Below are 9,970 nucleotides of genomic sequence, written 5' to 3'. Positions count from 1 at the left end.
TAAATTTAAGGCAAAATGGAAAAAATGCAAAGCACTAATGTCTTCTCCTAGGAGTCCTTTATGGAAGAAAATGTAGATCCAAAAGGGTATAATGATACCATATACAGAAGCTTTGGGACAAAACAAATTAGAAAAGAAAGAACTAAAGAAATAATGGACAGTCTTTAACTTTTTAAATTTTGTGATATAAGTGATTTGCTTCTCTTCAGCCAAGTCATGCCATTCACTCTTGTGCAACTTTTAAGATGTTTCATTGATGCTCCCCAGCAGTCTGCCTACTGCTGGAAAAGTAATAGAGAAGACAGATTAAGATTTGTGCCCAATGTAAGTTGTTGAGTCCGTGGCGGGAAAACAGACACGAGAAGCAGCTGGAGTTCTCAGTTTCATTTATTCAGCGTTCAGCTTACAGGAAGATGGCTTCAGCCTCGCCCAAACGCCTCGCAGCCTCTTATATAGGCAACTCCCGGGTAAATGGGTTACTTTTCCCGCGCCAGCACCCGCGCATGCGCACGGCGCTGGCGACAGCCTGTCTGGTCCCGGGCAGCTTTGCACATGCCCGGGACTGCCTGCAAACGCCCGAGCCGTTTGCAAGGCTCGGGACATAACACCCCTGTCCCCCGGGCTAAAACTACTACCAACATACAACATTTATTTTATACGACAATTTGCTCCCCAGTGCTCCCACTGTTTACTGGCTTTTGCCTTGCCGGCAATGTTATGTAATCTTCTAGGTACTTAGGAGATTTCTTTGCTCTCTGTGACCTTCTTAGCTCTGGTTTACTGGCATAAGTCCCCTGACTGGAGGGAGGCATGAGCCTGTTCTCTCTACTGTGCCCTGGTGTCTTCCAAGGACTGTGCCCCGATGCCTGGCCTGCTTGCTTGCCCACCTGGCTCGTCAGGCCAGGGCTTCTGTTGCTTTGTGACCTGGTTGTCCTACCTAGCTGTAGACCCTCAGGCCCCTTGAAGTGATAGCCACTGCTGGGCGTCTCTGTAGAACCTCCTAGGTCAGTCCAAGACCTGTCAGGAGGCTGTCCATTCCCTGAACCCCCTTCTGTGCTCGGGCTCGTGTGGGTTTCTGTACTTTCCCAAAACTCAGGTGTTCCCTGATTTGTGCTAGGGTTGTTGTAGTCGGAACTTGGTTCCTCGACTAGCTCTGTGTATGTTTGACCCCCTGTAGGATTGGGTAAGTCAGGCCGACCTTGGGGATGTGTGCCAGCTCTCCTTGCGGGGATGATTTGTTGGGATGCCCCCGGGTATCCTCCGTTCTTAGGTGCTGTGTGATGTGGTGTGGAAAGTGAGTATGCCCCCGGGGTGACTCCCCTGGCTGGGTAGGCGTGGAGTGCTGTTTGTGTGGGTAGCTCAATGACTTTCTTTTTCGAGCAATTGCAGACCTTGGATACGAGCCGTTTGTGGCTCCCTCAGTGGATATTGGCAGTAGCCTTGCCTTCCATTTTGCTCCAAAGGGTCCCCCTCCCCCCCCCTGGAAAAGGACCCAGGAGTCTCATCAGTAAAAGTGCTTCGCCTAAGAGCGCGATTGGTCTGATTGTGCCGACGCAGACACGACCGTTGTCGCAGGGCAACCTCGTTAGGAGAGAGTACCTTTATTCCTGGACACAGAAGCGGGGACCCATGTATGACCAGGCCCGTAATTGCGAGCCCAAACCGGGGCACCCACAAGTAGTCGTCTAGGTGCCCTAGGATGTGAGGTAGATGAAGGCAGTCTGTCCGGATGCAACCGGTCAAGTCTAGTAGTAAGTTGGCGCCCCCCACGAAGTTCAGCTGGACTTCTCCCTGTAGAAGTGGACGGTGTGGTGCGATAAGAAAGGAGAAAGTCAGCCACCCTGTGATGCCAGTCCCCGTAGGTGAGTCTCTTCAAGGCGTCCTTTGCGATGCGCACCATGCGTTCAGCCATACCGTTGGTGGACGGGTGAAAAGGCGCAGACGTGGCATGATGAATCAGGTTTGCCTGTAAGAAAGCTTGGAATTCGGAGGAGGTGAATTGAGGGCCGTTGTCGGACACAATGACATCTGGCAGCCCGTGTGCAGCAAAAATCCCCCTCAGTACCTGAATAGTCTTTGCAGTGGTGGTGGATGAGACCGGCACAACCTCAAGCCATTTTGAATGGCTGTCAACACGGACCAAGAAGAACTGGCCCTGAAAGGGCCCAGCGTAGTCAATGTGCACCCTAGACCATGGGAACTGTGTTTCCTTCCATCTATGCACGGGAGCTTGGGGCATCTCTGGGCGAGATCGTTGGCACAGGTGGCATGCATGCACCTTAGCCTCAATATCTTTATCTAAACCAGGCCACCACAAGTGGCTGCGCGCAAGAGCCTTCATCCGAACACTGCCGGATTGACCCTCGTGGAGGGATTCTAAACCCATAGTCCTCATTGAGGTGGGGAATGACAACTCTGTTTCCCCCCAAAGCAGACAACCCTGAGAAAGGGACAGTTCGTTTTCTTTTGGACCAGAACTCTGAAACTCAGGACTAGGGCGTGGTCAGGCCACCCTTAACAGGACCCAGGCGCGGACACGTGAAAGTGTGTGATCTGTACCTGTTTCACAGCGGTAACTACCTGGCACTAAGAGGGAGCTCGGGCAAGGCTTGGATGATAGAATGTTGACGAGCTGGCGCGGGGTTCAGCTTCTACTACTCTGGCAGAGGCAACCTACTGAGGCCATCAGCATGGCCCATTTCTTTCCCAGGCTTGTGGATTAATGAAAAATCATATGCAGACAAAAAAATAGACCCCCTAAGCATTCTAGGGGAAATGATGTGGGGAGTCTGCTTACGTGTGGTAAACAGTCCCAGCAGAGGCTTATGGTCAGTGAAGACCGTGAATTGCCTGCCATATAGAAAATCGTGGAATTTTTTAATTCCAGCAACAACAGCCAGAGCCTCCCTGTCTATCTGAGCGTAGTTGCGCTCGGCAGAAGACAGTGTTCTGAGTAGTATGCAATAGGAACCTGAGTTCCATCAGACCTGAGGTGACTCAGGACAGCTCCAACCGGCGTAGGGGACGCATCACAATGATGCCACAGGGAAAGACTCGGTGAAATGTGCCAAGAACACGTTAGAAGTGAGCAAGGCCTTGACTTCTTTAAAGCAAGCCTCATTCGCTTGTGACGCCCAGCCACACAGCCTGTTTGTCTAGTAGCCCTGTGAAGAGGCTCAGCTACACAGCTTTATGTGGAGAAAAAGAATTGTAAGAATTCAGGGCCTAGAAATGGCTGAAGTTCGGCCTTAGACTTTGGCCTTGGTGCTTCTAAAATAGCAGTTAGTTTGGATTCAGCAGGATGAATCCCAGCAGCATCAATTTTGAATCCCAGAAATTCAGTAGAAGGCACCCCAATCTTGCATTTGTCTTTTCTGAGCTTAAGGCCTGATTTCCTGAATCTTAACAGGACAGCCCTAAGCCTTTCAGCTAGAATGTGTGTGGAGTCTCCTGCAATCAAGACATCGTCAAAGTAGGGCAGACCCCTGGTATACCTCGTAGTGTGTTTTCCATTACGCTTTGGAAAATCCCAGGAGCGACATTTACTCCAAACTGTAGCCTTTTTACTTTAAAGGCTCCCCTGTGGGTCACAATGGTCTGAGCTATGGCAGCATCATCATCAACAGGCAGCTTTTGATATGCTTGAGCTAGGTCAAGCTTTGCAAAAACACGCCCCCCCTTGAGAGAGGCCAGAATGTGACTGACCACAGGAACAGGATAGGCATGTTGCTGCAAAGCCTTATTGAGTGTGCATTTGTAATCAGCACAAATGCGAATGTCCCCATTTGCCTTTAGAGGCGTGACAATGGGGGTCTCCCACGGGCTGGAATCAACAGGTTCTAGGATTCCCTGTCGGATTAGTTTGTCTAGTTCAGTGTCAATCTTACTTTTCCCGCCAAAAGGCTTACCCTCTTCGCTTTAATCCTAATGAGGAGTGACAGTGGGGGTCTACTCTTTACGGCCACAGGTGGGTCTACAGACACTGCCCAGCTGTGGGCTGACAAAAAATCCACGACCAATTCTTGCAGACTTCCCTGTAGGTCGAGTGTACGTAAGTGTTGTGGTCCTGTGAGTGTATCCCAGGGCCTCAAACAATGACGCCCTACTGAAGGACCCGTTCCGCCGCACCTACTACTAATAAGTCTAGTGGACCTTCAAAGCTCTTGTATTGCACGTTAAGGGTGGCCTCCCCCTTAACACACACTCTTGAGTTCTGAAAATCTGTTAATACAATATCAGAAGGCCTGAACTTGGCCTTAGACCCACTACTGGAACAAATCTTCCTAAATGTATGCAATGAAATGATGGACAGGGCAGACCCTGTGTCTAGTTCCATCGATAATGGAACCCCTGGTAGCTTCACGTTGAGTGACAGCTTTTTCTTCATGGGCTTGTGTGTGCCTGTTCTACAGATGCTTCTTCGCGAAGCGCAAAACCCTACCCTATTCTGGCTGGGGAATCTGGTACCTTTCAGGCGGTCTTCTTGGGGTTGTGCCTTTCGTCGGCCCAGGCACACAGCTGCAATGTGCCCTTGTTTACCGCATGCCCGGCAGGTAGCGGAGCGGAACTTGCAGTCGGTTCTCCTGTGGAGATCTCCACAGCCGATGCACTTGAGCGGAGCCGAAGAGCTTCCCTTCTGGTTCTCTTCCTTCGCGGGGTGTAGACGGTCGACTTCCTCGTCCGGATCCTCCTCGGAGTTTCGTCGGACGTCTTCCTGCTGCACGGACGCACCCTCTGCACTGTTTCTGATCGGCCGCATGTTTTTGACGGTGCCGCCTGCTGCTTCTTCTGCGGTGACTTCCCTTAAGGCGTCTTGGAAGGATAATTCGTCCTTTGCGAAAAGTCTCTGTTGTAGCTCGCGATGCCTTAACCCGCACACGAATCGGTCCCTCAGTCGTTCCTCGAGGTCCTTGAACTCGCAGGGCTTGGCGGCCTTCCGTAACGCGGCGATATATTCCTTGGCTGACTCACCGGACCGTTGATCCCTTTGTTCGAAGGTGTGGCGCCATGAGATAACGGACACCTTGGGATGGAAATGCTCCTTCAGCAGCTTCTTCAGGTCTTCGTAGCTTACAGACTCTACTGGGACAGGTGCTGCAAGGTTTTCTGCGATTTCGAAGGCGTCTTGGCCGCAAACGCAAAGCAGGGTGGCCGCCTTCAAGCTATCTTCCCTCACTTGGTTTGCCTTGAAGTAGTTCTCCATTCTGGATACGTAGGACTCCCACCGCTCTTGATGTGAGACGTCGAATTCCGAAAGCCTTCCGATTTTCGCCATCTTCGGATCTTCAGGAGACGGGTCTATCAGCCAGCCTACCCCCGAATGCGCACCGGATTGGCGGGCAGCTGCCGAGTCGACGCCATTGTTCCTCTTTAGCCGCCAGACTCTTGGTTAAGCTTAACACTTCTTCCTTTCCAGGTATGCAAGGCATCCCACCATTCGTCCGCCAGTGTTGATCCGCGTGGCGGGAAAACAGACACGAGAAGCGCTGGAGTTCTCAAGTTCTTTTATTCAGCGTTCAGCTTACAGGAAGATGGCTTCAGCTCAGCCCAAACGCCTCACAGCCTCTTATATAGGCAACTCCCGGGTAATGGGTTACTTTTCCCGCGCCAGCACCCGCGCATGCGCACGGCGCTGGCGACAGCCTGTCTGGTCCCGGGCAGCTTTGCACCTGCCCGGGACTGCCTGCAAACGCCCGAGCCGTTGCAAAGGCTCGGGACATAACAACCTATGGAAGATGAGTGCCCTCAGGTGGCCCTCAGGGTCGGATAGGGCTGTCCAAATATGCACGTGGGGAAGAGCAGAGGGCTAGTGTTACTTAAGTAGCGTGCCATAAATATGAAGCGACTGGGCCAAAGCCGAAAGTGACGCTCAGGCTGGAGTAGATCTGGTGGATGAAAAAGGAAAGTCGAGTGCGGTAAGAGATTTTTTCTCCATAGGAACCTGGAAATTAAGATCCATGAATCCAAGGGGGGCAGCTAGCACATATCAAAAAGAGATGACAAGACTGAACATCGACACTCTTAGGAATCAGTGAACTAAAATGGACAGGAATGGGTGAATTTAACTCAGATGACCATCAGGTATACTACTGTGGGCAAGAATCCCTCAGAAGAAATGGAGTAGCCTTCATAGTCACTAAAAGAATAGGAAAAGCAATACTGGGATACAATCCCCAAAATGACAGAATGATCTCAATTCGAATCCAAGGCAAACCATTCAATATCACAATAGTCCAAATCTATGCCCCAGCCACTGGTGCTGAAGAGGATGAAATTGACCGGTTCTATGAAGCCCTACAGCACCTTATAGAATTAACACCAAAAAATTATGTCCTTATCATCATGGGGGATTGGAATGCTAAGGTAGGAAGCCAAAAGATAACCGGAATAACAGGCAAGTTTGGCCTTGGAGTACAAAATGAAGCAGGGCAAAGGCTGATAGAATTTTGTCAAGAGAATACGATGGTCATAACAAACACTCTTTTCCAACAACCCAAGAGACGGCTCTACACATGGACATCACCAGACGGTCAACACAGAAATCAGATTGACTATGTGCTCTGCAGCCAAAGATGGAGAAGCTCTATACAGTCAGTAAAAACAAGACCAGGAGCTGACTGTGGCTCAGATTATGAGCTTCTCGTTGCAAAATTTAGGCTTAAATTGAAAAAAGTAGGGAAAAGCACTAGGCCACTCAGGTATGAACTAAATCATATTCCTGATGAATATACAGTAGAGGTGACAAATAGATTTAAGGAATTAGATCTGATAGACAGAGTGCCTGAAGAACTATGGATGGAAGTTCGCAACATTGTACAAGAGGTAGCAACTAAAACCATCCCAAAGAAAAAGAAATGCAAGAAAGCAAAATGGCTGTCTGAGGAAGCTTTGCAAATAGCTGAGGAAAGAAGGGAAGCGAAAGGCAAAGGAGAAAGAGAAAGATACACCCAATTGAATGCAGAATTCCAGAGATAGCTAGAAGAGATAAGAATGCCTTCTTAAATGAACAGTGCAAAGAAATAGAAGAAAACAACAGAATAGGGAGGACCAGAGATCTCTTCAAGAAAATTGGAGATATGAGGACGTTTCATGCAAAGATGGGCATGATAAAGGACAAAATGCAGGGACCTAACAGAGCAGAAGAGATTAAGAAGAGATGGCAAAACTACACAGAAAGAACTTATCAAGAATGAGCTTAACATCCCAGATAACCACAATGAGATTAGTCACTGACCTAAACCGACATCCTAGAACGTGAAGTGAAATGGGCCTTAGAAATCTGAGCAACAACAAAGCTAGTGAAGGTGACAGTATTCCAGCTGAGCTATTCAAAATCTTAAAAGACTATGCAGTAAACGTGCTACACTCAATTTGCCAGCAAATTTGGAAAACTCAACAGTGGCCACAGGATTGGAAAAGATCAGTTTACATTCCAATTCCAAAGAAAGGCAATGCCAAAGAATGTTCAAACTATCGCACCATTGCACTCATTTCACATGATAGTAAAGTTATGCTTAAAATCCTACAAGCTAGACTCCAGCAGTATGTGGATCTAGAACTACCAGAAGTACAGGCAGGATTTCGAAGAGGCAGAGGAACTTGAGATCAAATTGCCAACATACGCTGGATCATGGAGAAAGCTAGGGAGTTCCAGAAAAACATCTACTTCTGCTTCATTGACTATGCTAAAGCCTTTGATTGTGTGGATCACAACAAATTGTGGCAAGTTCTTAAAGAGATGGGAATACCAGACCATCTTATTTGTCTCTTGAGAAACCTATATGCGGGTCAAGAAGCAACAGTGAGAACTGGACACGGAACCATTGATTGGTTCAAAATTGGAAAAGGAATCCAGCAAGGCTTTATACTGTCCCTCTGCCTATTTAACTTATATGCAGAGCACATCATGAGAAAGGCAGGGCTAGATGAAACAAAAGTTGGAATTAAAATTGCCGGGAGAAATATCAACAACCTAAGATATGCAGATGATACCACTCTAGTGGCAGAAAGTGAAGAGGAACTAAAGAGCCTCTTGATGCGGGTGAAGAAGGAGAGTGCAAAAGTTGGCTTGAAACTCAACATTAAGAAAACCAAAATCATGGCATCCGGCCCTCTCAATTCCTGGCAAATAGATGGGGAAGAAATGGAGGTAGTGACAAATTTTATTTTTCTGGGCTCCAAGATCACCTCAGATGGGGACTGCAGCCAAGAAATTAAAAGACACTTGCTCCTGGGGAGGAAAGCTATGGCAAATCTAGACAGCATACTAAAAAGCAGAGACATCACCCTGCCAACAAAAGTGCGTATAGTCTAGGCCATGGTTTTCCCAGTTGCAATGTATGGCTGTGAAAGTTGGACCATAAGAAAGGCTGAGCGCCAAAGAATTGAGGCCTTTGAATTATGGTGCTGGAGAAGACTCCTGTGAGTCCCCTGGACTGCAAGGCGTTCAAACCGGTCAGTCCTAGAAGAGATCAACCCCGACTGCTTTTTAGAAGGCCAGATCCTGAAGTTGAAATTCAAATACTTTGGCCACCTAATGAGAAGGAAAGACTCACTGGAGAAGGGCCTAATACTGGGAAAGGGCATTAGAAGAAGGGGACGACAGAGAATGAGATGACTGGATGGAGTCACTGAAGCAGTAGGTGTGAATTTAAATGGATTCCAGAAGATGGTAGAGGACAGGAAGATCTGGAGGAACATTGTCCATGGGGTCGCGATGGGTCGGACACGACTTCGCAATTAACAAACAAAAAAAAGGGTGGGGGATAGTGGGCATCCTTCTGATTATTTCTCTGGTTGTAGGAGAGAGGCTGCCAAGGCCAAAAGTGGGGGCAGTGGCTTATTCTTCCTGGGATGGAAATAAGGGGAAAAATCACCACAGCCTCAGGCACTGATATGAATCAGGACTCTCCCTGCAAGACTGAGCAAAACCAGCAGATTTCTTGCAAAGACCTCCCCCCTCATATGGTTTGCCCTCTCTCCCAGTGCAATTCTGTACAGATTCTGGAGGATTCAATGAGATGTCCATAAAGTAATTGGTCCTTGCTCTTAATCTATTCAAAGAGTTTCTATTATGCTTCTTGTCTGTTTTCAATTTCCAGTCCCTTCTCTAGAAATTTTAAACTAAAATTGAGGGGGGGAGGGTGTCCAATCCTTAGGATCTTTAGGACCTAGTCCCAAGCATAAACCCCAAGACAACCAATCAAACAAGAAGTTAGGGAGCGATGGGAAGGAAGAAAAACTCAGATATAAAGTAGGAGATATAGGAAGCATGCCCAAGGTCCATCATAAAGGACTCAAATGCCTATATACAAATGCCCAAAGTCTGGGGAACAAATAAGACGAACTTGAAATGCTAGTATATGAGGGCAGATATGATATAATTGCCATTACCAAAACTTGGATGAAACTCATGATTGGAATGTGCTGATTGAAGGATACACACTCTTCAAAAGAAACAGACCTAACAAAAGAGGAGAATGAGTTACATTATATATAAAAGATCACTACATCTCTACAGAAATACGCAAAACTAAGGGTGAAAGCCACCTAGCATGCATATGGGTCAGTATAAAAGGAAAAAAGAACGAATTGCCATAGGTGTATATTACAGGGCACCTCACCAAGCAGAAGAAATAGATGAACTTTTTGCTAACCAGTTAACAAATGTATGTAGGAAACACACCACAGCAGCAATGGGGGACTTTAACTGATATCAACTGTGAGAATAATTAATCAGTGGAACGGCTTGCCTTCAGAAGTTGTGGGTGCTCCATCACTAAAAGCTTTTAAGAAGAGACTGGAAAGCCAATTTGGAATGGTATAGGGCAATGATGGCGAACCTTTTAAAGACCGAGTGCCCAAACTGAAACCCAAAACCCACTTATGTATCATCAGGTGCCGGGCTGGTGTGGCCAATTTAGCTGGGTGTGGCCAATTGGCTGGGTGTGGCTGCGGTGGTAATGGCAGA

This window comes from Crotalus tigris, unplaced genomic scaffold (genome assembly GCF_016545835.1).
Source record: "Crotalus tigris isolate CLP2741 ecotype Arizona unplaced genomic scaffold, ASM1654583v1 scf7180000024433.1590703, whole genome shotgun sequence".
NCBI classification, from domain to species: Eukaryota; Metazoa; Chordata; class Lepidosauria; order Squamata; family Viperidae; genus Crotalus; species Crotalus tigris.
The sequence above is the reverse complement of the archived record's forward strand: the minus strand, read 5'-3'. Positions refer to the sequence as shown.